At 43.6% G+C, this 25,797-nt stretch overlaps 1 pseudogene; it reads right to left on the bottom strand.

Annotated features, from left to right (window-relative positions):
- Nucleotides 1-25,527, bottom strand: LOC119821972 (annotated as a pseudogene).
- Between the last annotated feature and the right edge of the window lie 270 nt (nt 25,528-25,797).

Consider the following 25,797-nt stretch of genomic DNA (forward strand, 5'->3'; position numbering starts at 1 on the left):
TCAACTGGATTCAATGAGGGCAGCCACATTTAACCCAATAGCCCAGTGGTGTATCCTTTTAGCTTAATGACTTCAAAGGCAACTCTCCAGCACCACCTATTTTCCACTCCCTTTTAGTTCTATCATTGTCTGTTCCCATTTCTGGATTCAACTCCAGGAGAGGAGAGACTCCATGTTCACCCTACTCCACACAGCCATGCTGGAGTTAACCATGTTCTCCCAAAATCCACCCCTGGCAGCTGCTGGGATGAATGCCAACCTTCTCCATCATCACATAGCAAAACCGAGCAAGCAGAAGCCAAACTGCAAACACACCTAATCACATGGTGCAGAAGTAACCCATTTGGTTGCCAGGTGACATAGGTATGAATTTCTACTGGGTGAGAAGCCACAGCGATGGTGCGGCCACAGCTGCACTTGATGATCTGAAGAAAAATGAGCTTGAACACACTGACATTCCTCTGCACCAAGTCGAGGTTCCCCTTCTGATGGTGGGCTTCTGCAATCAGCATCACAGTCTCAGAATTAGCTCTCACAAAGCAATGTTCTTCTTCTTCTTCTTTCATATATGACATCCCAAATGTAGTTTCCTCTCCCTCCTCCCCTCCCACTCTACCCCCATCTATTCCTCATATTAGGACTGGACAAGGCACCCCAGTAGGAAGAGAAGAGTTCCAAAAACAGTCAAAAGAGTCAGAGATGGCCCCACTCCCACTGTTGGGAGTCCCACAGGAAGACAAAGCTATGCAACCATAACATATCTACAGAGGGCCTATGTCAGACCCATGCAGGCTCCCTGATTGTTAGCTCAGTCTCTGTGGGTTCCCATGAGCCCTGGTTAGCTCATTCTCATAGAGTAATCTTTATCCACCTCAGATTTAGGAGTCTGGAGAATAAGCTCCAGTTCTACAGATCCATCATGTCTCCTTTGAGTTTGTCTGTCAAGATGTCCACAAAAACAACTTCATTAGCCAGATGCTTTCCCAGAATGCTGAGAACACATGCCATAGCAACTTTTCTGAGCCTTCCATGGGGATCTGATTGTTTGGATTGGCTACTCTCCTCATCTGTAGCATATCTGATAAACTTTTTCTGAAAGGTTACCATCTTGCCCAGACAATAAAAGGCTTGCAGAGCACTGAAACAGGGGAATCACCACAGAGTCATCAGCCTTGTGAGCCCTATTTTCAACTCTTTGAGTAAGAGGCCACAAATCTACATAGAAGTATTAAGACCCCTTACCCTCCATCCACTGACATGAACTTTCTTTGAGTACTGTTGGGATTTAGTTTTTTAATTTGAACAATTCATACCAATTAATAGTCAAGTTCTACTTCAAATCAAACAAAGTATCTAGACAGAACAATCTTCAGGCTCTCTTCCATTACCAGTATCCTGTTGATGACAGTCTTAGACTTAAGAAATTATCTTAGGATCTGAGAACTGTTTTATCCTTATTCAACCTTGAAACCTCTTTTAATAGGTACAATGCTATCCAAAAGATCCAGCTCACTCTCTTATTGTAGCTTTTAGGACCTTATAATTTTGAAAACAATTATTTTCATATAAACTCTGTGATGTAGGTGATGCAGGCTATGCTTTCCCCCTCAGTCCTCATAACTGTACCGACTTAGACTTGGCCCTCTAGAAGCACAGCTTGTCCGTCACTCAGCAAGACAGGTGACAGGGCAGGTGCAGTTGTACCTGAGGTTGTTGATATCTTGTGAGGGAAAACAATAATTACAATAAAGTGGAGTGTCTGACGACAGAATGGAGACTTTGCTGGGGAATCTGGTCCAGAATGGAGGACAGTGGAAACCCTTCTAGAAAAGTTACATTCAAAGTGAAAAGCAAGAGGCAGCTTCTGTCAGGCCACAATGGAGCCAAGAGAGAATAATGCAGCAAGGGAAATGCAGATCCTTTGCATTAAGAGAGGATTTCCCTCTACCACATGTGTGCATTGGTGGATAAAAAGCAGCAAGGCAAGGCAAAGAGGACCAAAGACACAACTATGAGCGGCTATTTCTATGTCCACAATGGAAGAATCCTCAGGATTACTGTTCCTGCTGAATAATTTCAGCCACCTTCCATAAAGACAGGCAAATTTTGGCTAACTTAATAGGATACTGAATGGATGTGTACTCTGGACAGTCTGTGACACTCCGAATGCCTTTCATGGCAAGAGTCCTTAGCAAATAGTTGTTCCCCTTGGACAGTTTGATCAATACCATAAGACCCTCTGTACCCTGAAAGACAGGAGACATCTTTCTGTCTATGTATAGATATCGTCACCAAAGACTATCTAAGAGGCAAGAACTCTGCCTCCTTGAAGTTCTCTAGATAATCACAAATGGAGATGGTCACAACATTTGCAGATAAAATAGAAAGAGAAAGTAGTCCATGGATATTCTTGTTCAGAAAGCAACAGAAGCCACAAGTTCTGAGAAAATCCTTAGAAAGTGGAAAAAGACCAAAATGAATGATGGGGACAAGCAGACACCAGAAAAGCCTAGGTGAGAAGCCCAACCAGAAGGAGCCACAGGAAGATCTGGAGTGGCTATGCTGGCAAAATGACTAAATTGTGATCCCACGAAGTCTGGAAGCAGCAACAACAGCAGCAGGCTACAATTGCGACGTGGAGTCGGGAGTTATAGGATGCTACCCGGAGGGTTGCCATGAACAGGTTTGCTAGTGAGCCATCTGACACTACTTAGACAAATTAACATGGATCCCACATAGGGATCCATCCCAAGAACATCTCAGCAAAGTCCACGTGCTGGGGTATGCTCTTCGTGGTGTTTGTAGTGATAGCAACTTGAGGGTAATATGGAAATCTGCCAATGCAAATTAGATAGGTCGCATCATGAATATATGAGCTGTGCAAGCGAGGGAAGACGGGACCTGGATAAACATTCAATAACATAGACACATTTATAAACAATGCTAGAGAAGAATTAAGAAGCAAGAGACAAGCATGGTGGTAGGTACATACCTTTAACTTAAGCACCAGGAAGCGGAAACAGGTGGATGGATCTCTAGGAATGTGAGGCTAGCCTAGCCTACAGAATGAGTTCAGGCCAACCAAGATTATTTAGTGAGATCCTGTTCTAGAAAAGTAAGAATGAAGAAGTATAAAGATACATAAAATACCTTTTTCAACTGAAAATACATGTATTAGAAAACGAAGGATTTTAAAAAACACATACAAATCAAATGATAAATATGAATTAAGCCCAGTGGGAGTGATTACCTATGAGATTGAGGAGTAGAGGAATAGAATACAGGAACTGGGGTAAAAGGAAATGAATAAACAAATTAAATAGGTAATAGACCCAGTTTGGAGGAATGTAATGTATGCTTATCTCTTATTTACAAAGTGAAGAAAAAAAGTAGAAAATGAGGGGGTGGCACAAAGAATTTATTTTCCACAGTGAAGCTCCCAAACCCCAGGCTAGCCATGTGTCCTGGACGCAGCAGTCTAAAGGTAAAGTATACTTTTCAAGATCTGGGATGCTCCCCCACGTAGCTGGGGACTTTCTGGACATCTTGAAAACCATGTATTCAGAATAAATCCATTTCACCTGAAGTCATCTGAATATATCAATGTACCCAAGTCCCATTACATAAATGATAGGTTAAGATGTTTTTCATCGACAGTTGCTAAGTACCGTGCCAGTTAAAGGTTTTAGCTGTAAAATATCATTTAGTCCTAACAACTATTTCGTGTATAAGTACAGTCCTCTCTGTTCTGCAAGCCAGGAAAACTGAAGCACAGAGAGATTGCACTTTAGACTCACAGTGTCAGCCTGGGCCTGGGCTCAGAACCACAGAACTGTATCAAAACACTCTCTGGAGCAAAGTTCATATAACAAGTGGCCAAGCTCTTCCAATGTTAGGCTTGGCTAATCTCAAAGGCTCCTTGGATGTCTTTACTCACTAACCCTGGCACACCAGTTAATACATCACCAGACCAGGAAAACAAAACACAACAAACAAAAACTGAAATGCTGTGTCTGCCCTTGCTCTCCCAACCCCACTAATGATGCCAGATTTAAAACCAGCCATTCTTTCTCTCTGTGGGTAATGTGACCTTGAATTCAGCGTTAAGCTTCTGTAGTCTGTTTCCTCATCTGAAACACTGAGGATACTGGCAAATGGCTCTCAGATGTGTTGCTATAGGGATACAATGAGATGGTAGACAGCAACTAACTGTGCATGTGCCATAGCCTATGTTGGGGTGATTGGGACACAAGTGGTCCCTTTTCCTGCTCATCCTACATTGTGCCTTTTGTTATAATATGATACACCCCAGGACTTCACTGCCCTGAGTGCCTTGTGAGGGCTGTAACTTAACATCAAGGAGTGAAGAAGCACTTCTGTGTGAGTTTGGGGTTCTGTAGGTCCCAAACAACTAGCCAAGTGACAGCCTGGTGGCAGGACACAGCCCACCAATTGTAGAAGGAGCAGCAGGCAGGCTGCCTTCCCACATGGCTCCCGCATGGCTAGCTTTATACCAGAAATAACAACACACAAATTGTATTCTGCCTGGCCCATTAGCTCTAGCCTCTTACTGGCTAACTTTCACATCTTGATTAACCCATTTCTAATAATCTGTGTAGCACCACGAGGTGGTGGCTTACCGGGAAAGATTCTAGCCTACATCCATCTTGGGTCGGAGAAACATGGTGACTGACTCACTTTCCTTCTTCCCAGCATTCTGTTCTGTCTCCTCCACCTACCTAATATTCTGTCCTATTAAAGGGCCAAGGCAGTTTCTTTATTAACCAATGAAAATAACATATAGACAGATGACTCTCCTCCATCAGTACTGTTCCTAGGAGGTATCAGAAGAGATAATGGATGAAAAGAATTTGTGCATGCAAAGGCCATTGGAATAGTTAGCAAGCAAATATTAACTCAGCCTGTGTCCTTTGTAATGCAGTCTCTTGTCTGCAAGATGAAGGTGGTAACTGCAGGGATCACATAAGATTTCCCTCAGGATCAAGTTACATGGCACCCAGAAAGTGCTTGGCACTGCACTTGGCTGCAAGCCCTCTGTAGTTGGTAGGCATGATGCTTACTTTGTGTGACCTAACAGAGGGGAACGGAAGTGTTGGGTTACATCCTATGTTAATGTGTCTGACTTACTTTTTTTTTTGTTTTTTTGTTTTTTTTTTGTTTTTCGAGACAGGGTTTCTCTGTAGCTTTGGAGCCTGTCCTGGAACTAGCTCTTGTAGACCAGGCTGGTCTCGAACTCACAGAGATCCGCCTGCCTCTGCTTCCCGAGTGCTGGGATTAAAGGCGTGCGCCACCGCCGCCCGGCTTGTCTGACTTACTTTGATATGTGGAAGGCAAGATGGGTTTGGTAGATGAAGAAGGGAGTTGAGAAATGGGTAGATGTGATCGAACCAATCTTAGCTGATGGATCTCACAATGAGCACATGTAGGCTCATTGCTCTGTGTTTAAATTGTTCATAATAAAATGTGGTAAGAAAGCAGAACAAAACAAAACAGAGATCTGAATGTCAAAATTATCTAAGAACCATGATTCAAACAAGGAGACGGTGGGAGGGGGACCAAAGGGTCACAGGGAACTACACTTGCTGGCTTTCCTTGCTGTAGAAGAAATATCAGTGACATGAAGGTGTACTTATTCTCCGAGGTATAGTGATATAGAGGTGATTGAGAGGCAGCAGACACTGCCAGGACTGGGGGAATAGAGTAGACTTCTTAGATTCGTATCTCGGCCCTGTGTTTTCGAGCTTGGTCAGCTGGGAGAAGCTGCTGAAGTCACAGCGCTTCATCTTCCTTCCTTGTGCAAATGGACATAACATCACTCATCTCCCAAAACTGCTTCAAATATGAATTAATGTCACCATCATCCCATAGTCTTAGCAAGGTTTATTGTCTTTGATGTTTTCCCCCAAGGCTCCACTTCACTCCCTTTTAACAGGAGGCATCTGGAAAGACTCAGTTGCAGGAGAACAGGAGAATGGTAAGCAGGGTCGGAGCGGGTAAAGTCAGGATAAGGACAAAGTGGAAGTCAGCTCCCAGAAACACTTATGTTCGGGCGCTAGTCTGATGAACACGGAGATCTAGGTTATTTGCTCATTCTGTGTCAGGCACGTGGCGTCTAACCTTATCTTTAAAACACTGAAAGTATAATCCTGCCATCATTCCATTGCAGGCTCTTCATCAACCTTGACAGAGCGTGAGGCTGGCAGGGAGCCAGCCTCAGCCCCTGACCTCCTCCTCCATGTGACTCAGCACAGATGGGGCATTTGAAGAGCTTCCCAGTCCAAGTTTGTACTTGCCCCAAATGAAAGCCTCCCTCCCTCTCTACACTTTCTCCCAGCCCACTCTACATTTTCAATTTATCAGCTAGTAAATTCTGAGTTGAACTTGGAGCCAGAGTTTCATTTATTTTTGGCAAAAGATCAACTTCTTCCAAGAAAAGAAAAAAGGAGGGTGTGGAGGGAGGTTCAGAAAGAAGAGGGAAAAAAAGCCTGGTTAAACAAAAAGGGCTCCTGGAGACAGCTCCACAGCACGGAGTTGCTCAGTGAAGGAAGAATACATCTTTTGATGTATTACGTGTAAGAGGGGTTGAAGCAGAGTTTGAAATGAGTTGGGCATGCAGCAGGGGTATCAGGGGAGCCCAGATGGACTCCTGCCCTGGAGAGATCATGGGGTCCCTGGGACACTGGAGACTTCCAAATAGGAGGAAGGGCTTGATGGTAACATGGAACCTACATTTATTTTCATTCTGGCTTGTGTGGGCTCCTGTGCTTTCGGGTAGTTGAAAACATTATGTTAACAGACTATGCTGCTACAGCCAATAAGACCCTGAGGAACAAGAGATCTTTCTATCAGTGCAAACTCACCTGAGTTACAGAAGAAGACACACTATAGAACAATGATGGAGAAAGATAAACTGATTAAGACTAGGGGAACTTAAGTCTGATTGTAGCCATCAGTTTAGGAAAATTCTTTCTAAGTTTGCTAATATTGATTGACAGAAATTTTATAGATAGTGGCGAGTACTTGAATTGTAAGCAGCAATGTAAGTCATCCCATCTGTCTAGACGTTTCCTTTCTCTGTGCTGGCCCCCACATTAATGTTTTAGTCACCGCGTTCCATGCTCATAGGCAATCACCTTTCACAGGTACCATCTGTAATATTTTACATGGATTCGTGTAAAAAGTGGGTTATTGTTTTATAAGGATTCTTTTTTATTTTCCAAAAATGGCATTATAGTGTGTATTTTATTTTTTAAATTTGGCAGTATATTTCCAACATTATTTTTCAAGTGCACCATTGCTTCAAACTTCTGTGCAGAACCCCTCTTGTCCATCCAGTAAAGTTTCACCAGTGATTCTCCAGTGATGGACTTCCACTCACTGCCAGGTTTTTCCCTCTGCCCTGAAAAGAAGCAACAATCAAATACCTCTCCCAGAGTGGCAGTGAACTCCCTTACACTGCTAGGCTTTTTGTCACTCTAGAGTCTTCTGGGCACAGAGAACCAAAACTGAGACAATGTCTCCATCAGATTGGCCCATTGGCAAGTCTCTGGGGGCATTTCCTTTATTAAAGATTGATGTGGAAGGGCCCAGTGCACTGTGGGTGGTGTCATCCTTAAGCAGATGGTCCTGGGTTGTACAAAAGAGCAAACTGAGCACACCAATGAGAGCAAGCCAGTAAGCAGCTTCTAACCATGGCTCCTGCCTCTGCTTCTGCTTGAGTTCCTGCCCCAACTTCCCTCAATGCTAGATTGTGATTGGGACGTGTAAGTCAAATAAATCATTTCTGCCTCAAGTTGTTTTGGTTTATGGTCTTTAACACAGCACTAGGAAGCAAAGCAGGACACTCCCTTCGTGAATGTGACAGCATTTCTTTGTATATACATGTCTCTATCTGTATCTATATCTACAAATCTAAATCTACATCCATTTAGGATAGACTTAATGTATTACACTATATGATTGTCAAAGAGACCAATGTAATAACAGCTCTTCAAATTATAAGTTTATATATATATGCACACACATAAAATATATGTATATATTTTATATAAATTTTTTTCATGGACTTGGCACTGCTAAAATCTGTGCCCATGCAGTTACCAAGATAGGAATATATAAGGATATCACAGAAAAGCTGTGTATGAGAAAAATTCTGTGGGCTTCTGAAGTTTCATGGAAACAACATTTCTAAAGTGTTGACTTGGCAGAGAAGAGTGAGTGCAGGGTTCAGAGTGCATCCAGGAAGTAAATTCAAGGTTCAAGCCCAGGTCCTCCATGGGCTAATTGCCCTGCACAGGCAGGTAACTTCTTGCCCCTCTTTTGTCACTGGTATCATGAGGATCATAGTTGATATCTATGAGTCAGAGTCCTAGGGGAAAATAAATCACACACTCAAGTTGAATGATTTGAACAGCGTTGAAGGAGTAGGACTGTTTATAAAGACTTAGTGTGGGTAACAAGGTTGTACTGGATTTTTTTCTTCAATTTGACACAAGCAAGGATCATCTGTAAAGAAAGAGTCTCAGTTGAGAAAAGACCTCCATCAGAATGGCCTGTAAGCATGTGGAACATGTCAGTGATTAGTCATTGATGTGAGAGAGTCCAGCCCACTATGGGCAGTGCTATCCCAGGGCAGCTGATTCTGAACTGTATAAGAAAGCAGGCTGTGGAAACCTTGACTGAGCAAGTCAGTAAGCAATGGTCTCTACTTCCTGCTCATAGGTTTCCGACATGACTTACTGCGTGATTTCCTTCATCGTGCACTACAATCTGTAAGTGAAATAAACCTTTTCCTCCCCAATACACTTATCATGGCCACAGGAAGCAAACTAAGATCAAAATCGGTACCAAAGAGTGGACTATTGCCATGAAGACCTGGCCATGTTGTTTGGAGGAAGATTCATGCTGGTGTTTGGAACTTTAGGCTAGAAAAGCCATGGAGTGTTCACAGATTAATCATCCATAGTGGGAACATGGATGATAATACTGAGAACAGCGCAGACTGTGGAGGCTTGGCTGGCAAAGTTCACAGGGAAGAAAAGACTCCACCAGGGCCATTCATATTATGTTTTGCATTAAGAATATATGGAAGTGAAACTTTGTTTTACTGAGAAAAATCTATGGGGTCACCCGGGTCTGAGAAATCGTTTTTGATGAGAAAAACCCAGCATCATTGAGATGAAGTCTGTTGGGAGTATTTTCTCAGAGTCAGTGCATAGAAGCCTTGATCAGTGGGGGCTAAGGCTGCATCTCATGCTAACAGGTGAACTTGGTGATATGCAAGAGTCTCTACATGTTACTGTTTTTTGGATACATGGGAGCTGCGTAATTAAAGGAGTCATGGAGGACAGTGAAGTTTGACATTGTGGGATGTCAAGAGAGGCCATTACTGAAAGTGGAGCAGCTTCCTTTGCAGTGGAGACCCTTGGATCGAAGGGGTCAGGAGAAGAAACTGTGGTCAGGCATTGTAGCTGGCATTTTCTTTGCACTGTCCACCAGCTCCCAAATAAAGGCATGGAGACGTATTGTAAATTTTGAATACTTGGCTTTGGCTTCGGCTTGTCCCACTAGCTCTTTTAACCTGCATCTATTCATTTTTATCTTGCCTTGGGGCTTTTTATTGTTCATTTTGTATATCCTGCTGTGGGAAGTCATGTGGGTGCTGTGCAGGGTGGCAGCAAGCTGTGGGTGCCACAGGAAGCTATGAGCAGATGAGCAGGGCAGGAGAGGAAGCTAAGCCAGGGCAGATGAGAGTGAAACCTGTCTTCTGCCATCTAATATTGCTCTAGTGCTGGGATTGGAGGTGAGCACCTTTATAGCTCAATTTACTATGGCAAACTAGTGTGGCTACTGGGATTAAAGTTGTTTGCCACCTCTGCCTGGTCTGTATAAATTGGTCAGTGTGGCTGTTTTACTCTCTGATCTTCAGGCAAGCTTTATTTATTAAAATGCAAATGAAATATCAATACAATGTCCTACTTTCCTGTGTCCTCCATGTCTATCTGTCTGGTCCTTGGCATCTCCTTTTCTTTCTTCCTTGAGTCTAAATTCCTCCTCCTACTTAATCTCCTTGCCTGAGTTCTATCTCTACACCCTCCTTCACGATTACTGTTCAGCTTTTAATTTGACCAATCAGGTTCCTTAGGCAGGCAAGGTAAAACAACACACTTTACATAATGAAACAAGTGCAACACATCTTTACATAGTTAGAAAATGCAACGCATCTTTGCAGAGTTGAACAAATATTCTAAAACATGACATCATGAGAGGAAAGGAGGCACCACAGGTGAAAGAATAGCTTCACTGCGCTGGAGGCCACTGGACAGTAGAAGTCGTGGAGAGGAGCTGAGACTTGGCAACATATGGTAGGGTTGGAGTCCCTGAAGAAAGACTAGGAGGCCACCACTGAAGGTACAGACTGTGCAGACCCCAGAATATTGCAGATGGCAGGACTATGGGATGGTTTTCAAGAACAACAGCAGCTGTGGAGGTGGCCTGAGCCTGTAGAATGAGCTAAGTGTGTTGTGAATGGAGACTGTGCTGGAGGAGGCCGAAGAGGAATGACAATGCAAGGTTTTTGCAGCCAGGACAAAGCAGGATACCCCATCGTGAATGTGTCAGTGTTTCTTCGTATATTCATGTCCATATCTGCCTCCATATCTACAAGTCTAAATATTTATTTCTGTTTAGGATAGACTTACTGGAGCATACTATATGAGTTTATTCAGTTTGATTAGCAAAGGGACCAATTTGATAATATCTTTGCAAATTATGTTTTATATTTATGTACATGTATGTATATGTATATACGTGGGCTTGGCACTGCTAATATGCCCGTATATTTACCATGATAGATCTATAAGAGTATTCATAGGAACACTGTGTGTTCTGTGGGTCTCCAAGTATGGAAGTCACATAGGTGATTCCCTCTGATGGGTGACTCTGAGGAGAGGCGAGAGTGCAAGGTTGAGAGTGCATCCAGGGTGTGAATTCAAGGGTCAAGCCAGGTCCTCCAGGGGCTGATGTACCATTCATAGGTGGGTAACTTTTTGCCTCTTTTGATTTATTTTGTCGCTAGTATCATGGGATCACGGTTTATATTCATGAGTCAGAATCCTAGAAGGAAACAAATCAAACCTCAAATTGAGTGGTTTGAAGAGCACTGAAGACACAGGACTGTTTGCAAAAGTTTAACGAGGGTAGGAAAGCTGTGTTTGCTAGTGTGTGTGTGTGTGTGTGTGTGTGTGTGTGTGTGTGTGTGTGTGTATTTTGTCAGCTAGCACAAACCTGGGACAGCTGGGCAAAGGGAACATCAATTAGGAAAACGTCTTCATCAGATGGGCCAGTAGTAGGAAAGCCTATGGAGCATTTTCTTAATTAGTGGTTAATGTGGAGGGGCAGCTCATTGCATCCCTAGGGTGTATAAGACATAAAGAAGGCAGGAGAGCTGGCTCAGGCATGAAAGACTAGGGTCACCACCAAAAATAAAAGAAATCGGGAGCAAGCTGAGCAAGGCACAAACATGCAAGGTAGTAAGCTACTTTCTCCCATGGCCTCTGCTTCAGTTCCTGCCTTTAAGTTCCTGCCTTGCGTGTCTGCCCTGACTTCCCTTCATAATAGAATATAAGCTAGAAGGTGAAACACACTCCCCCCCCCCAAGTTGTTTTTGGTCATGGCAGTTTATCACAGCAATAGGAGGAAAACTATGATAGAGACTGTCTGTTCCTGGGCTAGCAAAAGTGGGGGATTAATTTCTGGGAATGAAGGGGACGAAGGGATACTTATCTACCAAGCCTAAGACTGCTGTGTGAAAAAGACAACCTGCTGGAAGCTCTGACTTTCTGTCTCAGGAGTAGAGGACACCAGTGGGAATTCCAGAAACCAAATCCCTCCCCAGTTCTCCTTCCCCACCTCTTCTGTTGTCATGGGACTGACTCCAGTGGAGAGCCAGAAGCAAGGGCACGGGGGCTGCTTTCCATGAAGTGTAATGTGTACTGGGGTTGGGTAGGCAAATGGAAAGAATCTAAGGAATCCTGCAGAATCCTTGGGCAGCCTTTGAATTCGATGGAAACCTAAGTGTAATGTGATTAGCACAATGAAAGCCCAGAACACAGGGCTGGTGTTGGTAGCCACATCTCTCACGTTTCCATCGGCAACTAAACCATTGAGTCAATCTAGTTTACTGCAACTAAACCATTGAGTCATTCTAGTTTACTGCAACTAAACCATTGAGTCAATCTAGTTTACTGCAACTAAACCATTGAGTCAATCTAGTTTACTGCAAGTAAACCATAAATGAATCTAGTTTACTGCAACTAAACCATTGAGTCAATCTAGTTTACTACAGCAGATTAGTTTACCATGGTATACACCAACTAAGGGAAGACAGAAGATGCTTAGTGTAATGTGTGTGAACCTCTTAAAGAAGAAAGAGAGAGAGGGAGGGAGGAGATAGAGATAGATAGAGAGAGAGAGATAGATAGAGAGAGAGAGAGAGAGAGAGAGAGAGAGAGAGGGGTATTAAAAGCAGCCATCTGCCTGAATTGGATTTGAAAGTGAGATAGGGGCAGGAGAAACCCTTTATTTTCTCTTTTTCTTTCTAATGGTGCTTTTAAGTCGTGTACATTTGTTATTTTATAATTACTGGTGGAAATATCAAATAAGTGCTAGTTCGGTGGTGGACTCATGGGGAGGGATTTTTTTTAAATGTTGTAAAGTATTTGTTCATTTAAGAATAAACTATGCTGAGGAAAACGATACGTTCTATGTGACAAAGTTGGCCCCAGATGGTTTTGCTAAGACTGTGAAGACCTGAAGTTTGCCTCAGTATTTAGTAGTGATGTTAGTTTTGGCCTTCACACACTCCTTGTGTGTTTGTCTGCATACAGGTTCACACGACACAGCAGTCAAGTCAAGGACAATTGTTGGAACTAGTTCCTTGGCATCAGCCTTGACAACATCTGAGGTATTGAGGCATCCCATCAGTCCTCTGTCTTCCTCTAAGTTCTAACTGGAAAATAGTGACTTCCCTCAGTCTATCGCAGTAAAAAGGACCCTTTGTCCATTGTAGCAGGAAATTGAAATTTCTTGTTCATTTCCCAGCCACCCGGGGAACAAATAATCAATCACACTGAAACTATATTAATTACAACACCGTTTGGTCAATAGCTTAGGCATATTTCTAGCTAACTCTTATATCTTAAATTAACCCATTTCTTTTAATCTGTGTATCCCCATGAGGCTGTGACCTACCAGTAAGATTCTGACTGGCATCTGGTGTCTTTCTCCTTTAATAGCTATATGGTGTCTCTCTGACTCTGACTCTGCCTATCTCTCTCTCTCTCTCTCTCTCTCTCTCTCTCTCTATATATATATATATATATATATATATATATATATGTTCTGATTTCCCTTTTGGATTTACTCTGCTAAGCTTTTGGTTGGAACATCTTTATTCATTAACCAATAAAAGCAGCAGCTATACAGAAAACTTCCATAAAGCAAATCCCTATAGAATGAGAGTGGTGTATTGCCATAGATCATATATATCAATATATGTTTTGATTTCAATGTTGATATTAAAATGTATACAGAGGTGGAGAGAGAAATAAAGACATAAAATTCAATTTCTTCCCTGTGATTTTATGAATGTGCTCATAAGGTTTCATGGATTGTGTAGATACATGTGTTATTTCTATGGCACAGATATACTGCCAAGACTGACAATTCTGGTATCATTCCATTTAGAGTCTAGCCCTGACTTCACATTTACCAGCTAGTAAGTGTGGGCCAGTTACTTGGCTCTGACAAAACATTGGCTTTCTCGCTTCTAGGATGGTGGTTGCTGCTTGTTTCTCAGAACTTGGAGGACTAAAGGAATGGACCACTGCTGTGTTAGAATCATTGGTTCATAGGCAAGAGGAGCAGTCCTTTACTATTAGAATCTAAACCAGCTCTGCCCAGAGAAGAATAATATTGTTTCTGACCCAGTCATTTCTAACTCATCTCCTGAGAATGTCCTTTGACTGGGAAAGGGTTGGTGGGTGGCAGTGTGGACTTCGATTGGCTAAAATCCAAAACACCAATAATAACCTTTGCTGGAGAGGCTGTGGGGTAAGGGGTACACTCATCCATTGCTGGTGGGAATGCACACTTGTACAACCACTTTGGAAAGCAGTGTGGCAGTTTCTCACGAAATTCAGGATCAACCTACCCCAGGACCCAGCAATTCCACTATTGGGTATCTACCCAAGAGATGCCCAATCATACTACAAAAGCATTTGCTCATCTATGTTCATAGCAGCATTATTTGTAATAGCCAGATCCTGGAAACAACCTAGATGCCCTTCAGTGGAAGAATGGATGAAGAAACTGTGGAATATATATATGCTAGAATACTACTCAGCGGTAAAAAACAATAACATCTTGAATTTTGCATGCAAATGGATGGAAATAGAAAACACTATTCTGAGTGAGGTAACCCAGACCCAAAAAGATGAACATGGGATGTACTCACTCATAATCGGTTTCTAGCCATAATTAAATGACATCGAGCCTATAATCTGGGATCCTTGAGAAGATAATAAGAAGAACCTCCACCTGGCGATAGATGAAGAAAATGACAGAGCCCCACATTGGAGCACCAGACTGAGCTCCCAAGGTCCTGATGAGGAGCAGAAGGAGAGAGAACTTGAGAAAGAAAGTCAGGACCGTGAGGGGTGCGTTCACCCATGGAGATGGTGGGACAGAACTAACAGGAGATCACCAACTCCAGTTGGATTGGCACTGATGGAACATGAGACCAAACCTGACTCTCTGAATGTGGCCGACGGTGGAGGCTGATGGAGAAGCCAAGAACAAAGGCGCTGATCTTTGACTATTCTGCATGGACGGGCTCTGTGGGAGCCTTCTCAGCTTGGTTGATCACCTTCCTGGACCAGGGGGGAGTTGGGAGGACCTTGGTCTTAACATAGAGTAGGGAACCCCGATGGCTCCTCGGCCTGAAAAGGGAGGGAGGGAGGGTATGGGGGGAGGGGAGGGGCGGGAAGGGGGAGGAAGAGGAGAGGAGATGGAAATTTTTAAATAATAATAAAAAAAAGAATACGCATCCCTTGGAACTGAACTGTCCTTTTAACTTTGGTCTTCTTGTGCCCACGGTGCCCAAAGAAGTTCAGTGGCCCAGGGCAAGCTTGCAAAGCTTTGATCTTCTTTAGGTTTCCCTTACAGGATTTAGGACCATCTATGCATGAACATCCCATCAATAGTTATTCATTAAAGAGTGGTAAGGAACAGGGGTATCTTCCAGCATGTGGAAACCCCAAGCAGGCCATCTTACTTCACACACACACACACACACACACACACACACACACACACACACACACAGAGAGAGAGAGAGAGAGAGAGAGAGAGAGAGAGAGAGAGACAGAGACACAGAGACACAGAGACACAGAGACACAGAGAGAGGTAGCAGTTCTTCAATGCAGAAGTACTACCGATTCTTTTCAACAGAAAACACTGCCCCATCACTCTCTTTGAGCTTTTCTACCAAAAGACCAGACAACTGCTGTGTTCTCTGAATTGGAAACCAAGCCCCACTACCCAGAAAGAAGCTGTGGATTACTATGATTCCCATCAGAAAAGAGGTGCCATCTGAACCAATGGCATCATTGTATTCATCAAGGGGCCTTTGGAGGACTAAGGGCCCTGGGTAGCAACATACACTAAGTAACTTAAAATACAAAGGGAAAAAGTTCTTACCCTCGACAGCCTGGCATGCTTTTCTGGGTTTGTATCAAGGGATTCGTAACCCTTAGAGCCGTCTTAAAGAAAGGAGGAAGTTTCCTATGCTTGTAAGTGTTGAATTGGAACTGGCAAGCCACCTACACAGATTGTACACAGAAGCTGGGTGACTCAAAGCTCATTCCATGAAGAACTCTGCAGAGCAAAGGGAATGCTATTTCATTTCTCATGCTAGAAAGCGTTTCCAGGGCTGGAGCTATAACTCGGTGGTCCATGGCTTATGCAAAGCCCCGAGTTCAGTCCCAAGCACCAAGGAGAAATTTAACAGAGAGCAGGCACAAATTCAGGCAAGAGGGTTGTCATGAGTTTGAGGCCAGTGTGAGCTCCACAGGTGAGACCTAGTCTTAGCAATCAAAACTAAACAACCAGCCCATGAGAACCATTTCTCTCTGGAAAGAAAGCAGTCTGGTATGCTACCCCAAAACCCAGCTTTGGAGTTAGGACACAGGCCATGCTTATCTGTCAACAAAGGGGTTTCCAACTCTTCTGTTCTCCTTGATGTCACGAGAGGGTTGGTCAGAACATTTCTAAGCTGCCTTTGTTGGAAGTGTATAGCTGATCAGGAGATAACATTCTATCATGGGAATATTATCTAATATTATATATTACAAATATTATATAATATAAAAATTTTATTGTTTATATTATATTATTTATGCAGATGAACACAGGGTAGACCCATAGTGAAGGATAAAACCCACAAAACTTGCAGGGCTGTGCACTGTTCACTACGTTCCTAGATAAGAGAAACTCATGCTGGGGGATTGATTCATCAGGAGCTATCTTGAAAATGTATTCTTCAGTACTGTTCAGTGTGCTCGCAGGGGCCTGAACTCTTAGACCAGATACCACTTCCATATTGCCAATTTGCATTTCTGGGGCCAGAATACAGAAGGAGGCCTGTTGTAAATTCTCAGGAGCCTGAGGAGGAGCCTCTCCAGGAGGAGGCTAGGAAGGTGCTGCCTTTTCTAACCCCATTGTTTCCATAACAACTTCAACTTGGCAGCAGGGACAGGAATCTGTTTTCTCATAGATTCAGAATGGAGACATTGAATTGGTAGCAGGATAGTTCCTTCCCAGGGCCATGATAGGAGAATCGACCATGGATGTTATCTTTACCTTGTAGATGGCCCAGAGTTTTATGATCTGTTTTTGCCTTTCGTCCCTCTTTGCATATCCTATCTACATACAAATCCACCCCTTATGAGTTTACCTGGCAGATTAGAGAGTAAGAACTATCCCGATGACCTCATTGAACCCAGTTCTCTCTGTAAGCACTGTTTTCAAATGAGGTAATATTTTGAAGCACTAGGGTGAAATTATCAGCATATGAAATATGGGGAGATATAATTCAATCCCACTTCTACCTACTCCATTGGGCATGCCCCCTTGGCATGATGGGTGATTGGCAGTGTGTCACAATAACAGCTACCCTCTCCTTTAGGTTCTTTTCCCACAATGGGCTTCTCTGCCCCTCTTCCCCAGATTTTAAACTAGTATTTGTTTTTATATGAATATTTACTTGGCCATTGTGGATGGTGTATTTATATATGACATGAACATGTATGCACAAACACACATACAGTGTGTGTGTGTTTAGGGGAGAACTTTTCTTGTGTTTCTCCTTTCAGAGCTGCTGGTCCCTGGAGTATGCTATGCATTTTGTGGGTCCTCGTCACATTTCCGGTTTCTATAGAAACAGTTAAGCTTGTGTTCTTGCCTCAGGGTTTCCCTGAAGGAAACATTCACACCACAAAAAAAGTTGTTGCTTTTTTAGTGCAAAGCCAGTCTCATCTTGGAAATAACCCTACCAGACATTTATGTTGGCCTGGGCTCAAACACCCTTTTATGATGGTCATCTTCTTCCTGGGCACAAATGACCCGCTTTGCAGCTGAGTTCATCCTGTAGCCCCAGGAAGAGTACTAAGGAAGGGCCCTGAGGAAATGCCTTCTGATGCCCCCATAGGCTGGAGCTCCGGAGCTTGGTCATGCCCATGATGGAAACAGTCTCTGGTCAGCAACCAAAGTTCAGATGATCACCAAGAAATGATTCCCAAGTCCATACTGCAGGCTATTTTTGATTTCCTTTTTGGGTTAACTGTTAAGAGTAATTTTCTGAACTTTGAGACTAGCCAAATACTTAAACTGACTGGAAACAAGTATCTTAGGTCTACATCTCCTCAATAAGTTCCTAAAATTCATGTAGTGAAGCTTTTGTGGCTCCCATCAGGAGGACAGATGCAGGCCATTTTGAAGCCTTTGGAGGTCACACAGAGGGTGGAAAGCCAAATTTTCTTCAGTGAACTCAGTGGATGGAGATGAATACCCTGGCTCCTGTTTCCTGGCTTGCTGGGGCAATGCTGCTTCCAGCAGACCCAATGTCCGCACCTCACACCACTCTCCACAACTGCTCACTGGATGTCCCAAAGGCAGCCATGAGCTGTGAGGAATCCGATTGTCCCTGTCTCACATGTGCTGCTGTGAATATTGTCCCACCCTAAGTTTCAGTATAAGAGAAAGATCTACCACCCTATCATCATAGCAGACAGCCTATGGCAAAACAAGGCAATTTTAGTGCAAAAGAATATCCTTGACTTTTTACCAAAAAACAAGCAATCAAAACAAACAAACAAACAAATAAATAATAAATATGAAATCACCAAATTGAAGGGGTAAAATTATCATGAAAACCCAGAACTCAAGGGTGGAGAGATGCTCAGTGGTTAATGTCTAGTGCCGCAATTCCAGAACAGGAGGGTTTGCTTCTTAGCACCTGTCCCAGGCAGCACAGCTGCCAGAGACTCTAGTTTCAGGGGCTCAAATCTCTTCTGGACTCTGTGTGCCCTAGCACACACTGAAAAGTGCACACACAGATACATACATACAAATAAAAATAAAATAAAAACCTCAAAAAAAGCCAGGATTCTCCATCCCTTGAAAAATCTTTGAACATGTGGAAAGAAACGGATCACATTGTCCACCAACTGCAAAGAATTAAGATATAGCAGGCAATAGATAATCTGGGGTCGTATAATACACATCGGGCCTTGTGCCAAGTGCTGGTCCATCTTCTTATTGAATCTTGATAACACTCATTAAGAATAATTTCTAATGGTGATGAGAATGAAATGAGTGGATACACATAGGCATGTTTAGACATTATAAAGTATTATAAAGATGGGTAAATTCAATACATGCTATCATTTTATTCAATGGTCCCTGGCATTTCTTTATGCCTAGGCTGTACACAGTGAAATAACAGATACCTAACATAATATGTGGTCCAGCCCTTTTCCATACCTCAAAACACTACCCAGAGGAGTGACATCAGCCTTGTTAAGAGAACCATCGAAATGTTGAGCAATGTTCTTGGGGAGCCACAGTCACACGGATTCTTCCCTCAGCACCATGGGGATGCTCAGGATAAACAGGTTCGTGGCTAACCAAAACACAGAGCTGACAAAGAATCCATTGCCTTTCACACCATGGCTTCAACATGAATCCAGCCTTTGCAAGGTCTGGACTCTGCTGGGTTCAGTAGTCACATCAGTAGAGAGGGGGCGCTACTGTGCGCATTTATGCTAATGAGCTGAGTGAGCTAATGCATTTAAGAGCGCCTCTCAAAGTGCTGACATATAGGAAGTAATAAAAACAGTAATTAAACACCCACTGTTTCAGCTTGCTTGGGAAATACCGAGCTGCTGTGGGGCTCAGTCCAGGTGACACATTTTATAAATGGCATGGTGTTTGAAAGGAAGTGAGCCTAGAGGCACAGGGACTGGCAGAGTACAATGCCCCGTAGGTGAGATCCCTGCTTGTTCTTACTCAACAGTGCCACCCACCTTTGTCATGGCGTCCCTTACTCCACTCCACGTTGGCGAGTGAGTTTCCTGGAGTGTGGATATCTGTGTGAGAACCTGTGTGAGGACACTGTATTCTGTTTGTTTTTGCCAATTCCCCCAAAGACATTTTAACAGAGGGAATCCAGAACAAAAGCTAAAGAGCGTTATGTCAGGAGTCAGGGCAAGCACCCTAAGTCAATAGTGTGGGACAAATAGCAGTGCTTATCAGAGAGATCTCTGCATCAGCCATGTAGCACACCGGACCAGTGGATAATACGCATTCAAACAATGACTGCCGTTTTGTTTTCTGTATCGTGTCAATTATGTTTAAATTATTATTTGCATGTGGCTTCTCTATTTGCCACCCTAAATGAACTCATCTAATAGCAAGGTAAACAGGTTGAGGGCTAGAGGCAGAGGCTGTTCCCGGCCCTGACCTCCAGCTCTGTGTGCTGGTTCTACTGACACTGACCCAATCTCGCATCAACTCTTTACTGGACACACTCTGAGGGGATTGGATCAAGTCACCTTCTGGAGGAGGGAGAACTTATCTCTCTCCATATTTAGAAGTTGGTGTGAGGAAAAGAAAGATGGAAGGGGGCGGGTTGAATCACATGGCCACCATAAACTTTAGAAGGGTTTCCAAAGGCTGGCTGATGAGTTCTGAGAGGCATAGCATGTCTAGCATTAGGTCCTGAGTGGTAGAGGTGGCATCGCGGATGAAAGAAATTCTTTACTCTTTTCTGTACTGACTGCCCCGCGCCAGATCTGTGTGAGATCTGGCAGAGGCGAGACAGAGGCAGACAAGGTAGATACGGAGCTTGTTTGATGGTGATCTCCGGTGCCTTTATTCTTCTGGTGCTCACAGCTCACCTAAGACCACAGATTAGTTGTGGCCCAAGTCTCCTTGTATATCAGTTATTCCCATTCGAGATGGATGACTGCAAGGTGACAAGTCTGGGTCATAGTGAATGTCACCACCCTCCCGAGCCTTCTGGTTCTGCTCTGGAGCAGAGAGATAATGTTGACCGCATATAGAAGGGAAGCCACCTTAGCAGCAGCCAGGACACAGGCTAGCCTGTGAATTCACTAAGCCTTTAGTTACTCTGTATGTTCTTATAAAGCATGGTCCTTCTTCTTCCCCCGCCACCATGCTTAGTGTGACAACTCAGAAGACTTGGAGGGGCTAGGTCACACTAGCCACATGGCAAAAAAAATCAACCTTGCATTCTAAAAGCCGAGCCCCTCCCCACCCCGAAAGCCAATAGCTCCAGAAAGCTAGGGCTGCCTGCCTTCAGATCTTCATCGTCGTTCTGCCGCACTGAGCTTGCCCAGTACACAGCAGTGTGCTGATCTTCTTTACTTTGTATCCTCAGGTGTTCATTCTGCTACGAGTCCGTTGCCAGACTGTGCGAGACACAAATTTGCACCTCAGACAACGTTCTGCCGCCAGCAAGGACCCTATCCCTCAGGCTTGTTCGCTGTGACCTGGAATTGCTCCATAGGTAAATAACCTGCTCTGTGTGATTGGTGGTGGTGTCTTCCCCCACATAATTTCTTTTTTAAAAATTTGGTGGGGGTGTCACTGTATCGACGGACTTAGTGTCAGAACCCTTGAAATTGTCTTTGCTAAAACGCAATCTGTGATTTTTTTTTCTTCCAGAAATCTCAACCTTTAGAAATTATCTTCTGAAGGGGAAGGCTTTGTTCCCTGGCAACCCACTGGAGAAAACTCGGCAGGGAAGGAAGCCAGTCAACACGCAGCCCTTGGTTACACGTTAATGGGGACGAGGAACAGCTTTTACAGAAAATTGATTTTGCCAGGGAAGAGACAAAGATCGTGTGACTAGGTCGGCAGGAAGGGATGGGAGGGCGAGGAACAGGATCCCTTAAGAGGCCAGGAGGAGAGGAAACAACTATTTGGTAACCATGAAGAGAAGGTCTTCTCATACTTTCCACAAGCATCTCCTTTATTATGAACATCTGGGAAAACTGATGTGCAGCGTGTTCTTGTTAGTTAATTCGTCTTCAGGGGGCAAAAATACAACCTTCGGGGGCTTTGTAGAATAAACATGTCAGAGGTTTTTATACTGCTCGGTAGTTAATTAAGCCAGCAAGATGGTACAACTGGCTTGAAAAGACAGCAAAGAGCCGCACGTGTACGGTATGTGCCTATGAAGAAGTCAGAATCATTTGTGTGTTTAAATTAGTGAAGATAGTAAGGACAGATGGTGGTTGCTGGGGCTGGGCATAGGAGGTAGCTACCACAGCCGCTGAGTTACAGAGCCTTGTGAGTGGGATCTAAAGCCCCCTCTTCAAACAGCGACAGTGCACGGGCAAAGTGAAGATCTTACGCTGGCTGGTTTTATTTGATTTTATCGCAATTAAATACAAAAAACAACAAGGAACAGACATGCCACTGCCTCCAGGAAGTCCTTCTGGGTATATCAGCTTTGGTTCTAGTTCAGCTTTCTCCAATCTTCTCTGGTATCCATAGTAGCCCTGGCTGTCTTCAGCATTTCCTTTATTGTATTTATTAACGTCTTCATTTAAGTATCTGAATTCACAGCTAATGTGTAATCTAGCCATTTGCAGTTCCCTGTTCTGTCAGGCATGGGATCCAACATGCTACATTTTCTATTATACCTTACTTTAAAGTAACAACATGTTACATCACAAACACATTTCCCTGAGCACTTGTGTGAAACTAGGGAGGGGCTCTTGGTGGGAGTTACTGAGGTAGGGAACTTGGTTGTGTGGATAACCATGGATCTAATTTAATTTGGGGATAAAAATTAAAAAGTAACAGGCTATTCTGCCTTTGGGGCTTTCCAATGAGAGCTAAGTGACAGGCAAAAGAGAGGAAGAAGGTCCAGTATGCTACCAGACACTCACACAGGTGGGGTGCTAGCGCACACTGCACACCTCAGAAAGTCCCAAGGAAGCATTGTAGGGTTTTCCCATAAAGACATGACAAAGGATGGGTTAGGCAGATTATGCAATGTTTACATGTATCTAAAATCACATAGTGAGTTATTATCGTGAGCATCTTTTGTGTTTAATATAACAGTCAAAATACATTTAATTTAAGAAGGAATCTTAGAAATCTTATAATTTTCAGTGGAAAATTATATATGAATATAAAAACTGTAAAAAAAATGTGAAACGTCAAATGTGTTTGTGTGTACAAAAGACTGGAGTGACAGAGTGCTTTAAAATCTGCTGAAAGGAATAAGTAAAGATAAATAAATAAAATAATAATAAATATAAATAGATAAAATAGAAAAGGGATGCTGAAAATGATTACTACATGTGATAAGTCCTGAACTTGAAGAGCCTCAAGCATCCTCTTTACCAGCTGTTCAGTATCATCCTCACCATGACAACGTTCAGGTTTTGACAGCAGCAACAACTCGATTCTGTTGTAGTTATAGTTTAATCAGGGGAATAGCCAGAGAGGCTTGGACAATCTTGCCCCATAGGGGCTGGCTGGTTTGTAGGAAGACTTGTAGATTTGGAGATTAGTGATGGCTTCCGGTGCTTTCTTTCTCTACATCCGCGTCCGGTGTCACTTCAGGAAACCCACAGTCCAGTCTCTTGTTCCCCAAATAAGGATGAAACTAGCTCTGATTTAAATTTCCAAAGCACTTAGCAAAGTAAGTCGGGAGAGCAACTGCCAAGGAAATTTAAAGGTCCACCTAAACCCTCATCCCAGCACACAAGAGATGTTTAATAAAAACTCTCATGAGGATATTTCAGAAATCTGAGTCAGGAAAGGGATCTTCAATGGCTCCACCCAACTGGACCCTTAGGAACTCCTCAGTTTGCAATACTCCTGTCCTTTGTCCTGGCCAGCTTCCGCACTTTGTGACTGGCTGGCTCCTGGAGACAGGGCAGAGTGAAGAAACTGGGATCTACAAGACTCCTTACCCTCCCACCCCTAAAGAGCTTTGTCCTCCCTCTCTGGGGCCCTAGGATCAGGTTGCTCACTCCCAGGTGCCAGGGACACCCTTTTCTCTTTGCTGTCCTACCCAGATCACCTTCAGTGTCCTTTCCCCAGGGGGGCTGACAACCCAGAGAGGCTGTTTGGAAAGGAATCTCTCTCCTCCCTCACCTCCCTTCCTGGCCTCTGCTCCCTCAAACTGTAAGAATACTTTGGCTTCTCTCTATCACTTGGAGTTTGTGTTAGAGATTTGAATCTGTGCTTGTTCTCTGTAAATAGCTCAGAAGTCAGGGCAGGGGAGCAGACGGTGAGGAAATCCACAGAGGGGGATGTGAGCAGGTATATGAGCTGGATGCATGGAAGCACTGAAGTGAACACACTTGCTTCCCCGCCCCCCACCTCTCCCCATCCCCCAACCCCCGGACCCTCCCACCCTCTTCGCACAGCCTGTGTCTCCCAGAGTTTGTATCGTAAGCCATGTCCCCCTGTCCCTGGCTTCTCCTACTCCCCTCTGTAAAATGCATTACTCTCATTAAATGCCTTTCTACCTTTCTAGCCTTCTACCTTTTCCTGGATTACATTATTTGTAAAGAGAGCACTCCCTGCTCTTGAAGAGGGTAGAACTTCCACATGACTGAGGAAATTTTGTTTTCCTCAAGCCGAGAGAAACTCATCTCGACCTGATTAATGCCTAGACAGGAAGGCTGTGATCTATGCAGCTGGGAAGTTCAGGGGTATAGACAGAGGCAGACAGTCAAAGAGCCAGGCTACCTGCCTGCTGCTCAGATTGCCAGGTGCCTAGGTACATTTCAATTTCAGTGAAACTTTTTCTTTTTTTTTTTAAAAAAAAGGTATAGATATGTATGTCTCATACCACATCCTATATTTTACGTGACCAACTCTTCTCTCTCCCACATGTTACTCCCCTTGGCTTTTTGCTGTAATTGCTCATAGGCAGGTTCAGGGCATGAGGTAATAGAATAAGTGTTAATAACCCCAAATTTACATTTCAAAATTCAGAAACTGTGTAAGAAGAGCCCTTCTTCCACATGAGAATAGCAGAGCTTGGGGTTGTATTCCATTAACCTGGTGTGTCTTAAAACTACCTCAGAAGTAAACAGTGGTTGGATCCTAGGCTAGATTTGAGTCACATGACCACCAGGATGTAGAGTTAAGCACATTTGAACTACTTGAATGAAGTGGGGAAGAGTGTTCCCCAAAGGAAGAACAGGGTGCTAGTAGCAGAAGAAGGAACATAGACGTTAGACGGACCGTGCTGAAATGGCTCAGAGGCAGACAGCCTCTAAAGCCAGGTTCAGAACATCTCAGACCAGACCCTGCTTGCTTAGAGTGGAGGTCAGTCACAGAGTAGTAGCTGAAGAACTGGTGGCAATTTGACTAGGCCTAGAATTAATAGTCAATGCTGTACAAATGTCTTTATCTAGTATCTGTGCCCATTAATACCGTCCACTTAATAGAATCTAGAATGACCTAGGACAGCTTACCTCCATCCCAAAGAATTGGTGCATTTTCCAAAGGAGGTGTAAGTTAGTGGACTAAAACTTTTCATCAAAGATTGTCAGATGTTTCCCTGGAGTGGCCATCAGAGACCTGCGTATGGACAGCAGCAGTGATGTTTCTGGGTCTTGCATTAAACCCACACCACAAGCAGAACATTGTTCCTACAAGGACCCTTTTGAGAACTGCCATCTCTGAGGATGGACAGCAGCTAGTGAGAGGATAGACATGTTACCCTCGAGCCTGCAGCTTTCCCAGGCTGCCGCTGCGCTAACCTCTCCCAAGTCCTCCCTCCATGTGTACCTCCCAATGACCTCTTATGGTCAGATTCTCTAAAACTGGGAACCCTGAGAGGAAGGCTGCTTGAGGAAGGGTTGCTGCCCCATCTCTGCACTCTGGCATCTCCGTTAAGACTGACTTACCTTATGGGATAGTCACCTAATGAACGGAATCAGAATACAGAAACTCTGAGAGAGGGTGGCAATGGAAAAGAAAGTTATTTACAAAAACAACTCGTTTGATCCTCTAAATGAGTAAGTCATACTTTGTAGCCAATGACTAGACAAGAGAAAGCAATACAATGAACAATAGATTAAAATGAAAGAAAGATGGTCTTCTGGGGAGGAAATGGACAAAGCCCCAGTCGTCACTTATCCTTGTTGATAGAGTCAA

This window comes from Arvicola amphibius, chromosome 8 (assembly GCF_903992535.2).
Source record: "Arvicola amphibius chromosome 8, mArvAmp1.2, whole genome shotgun sequence".
Classification (NCBI taxonomy): domain Eukaryota; kingdom Metazoa; phylum Chordata; class Mammalia; order Rodentia; family Cricetidae; genus Arvicola; species Arvicola amphibius.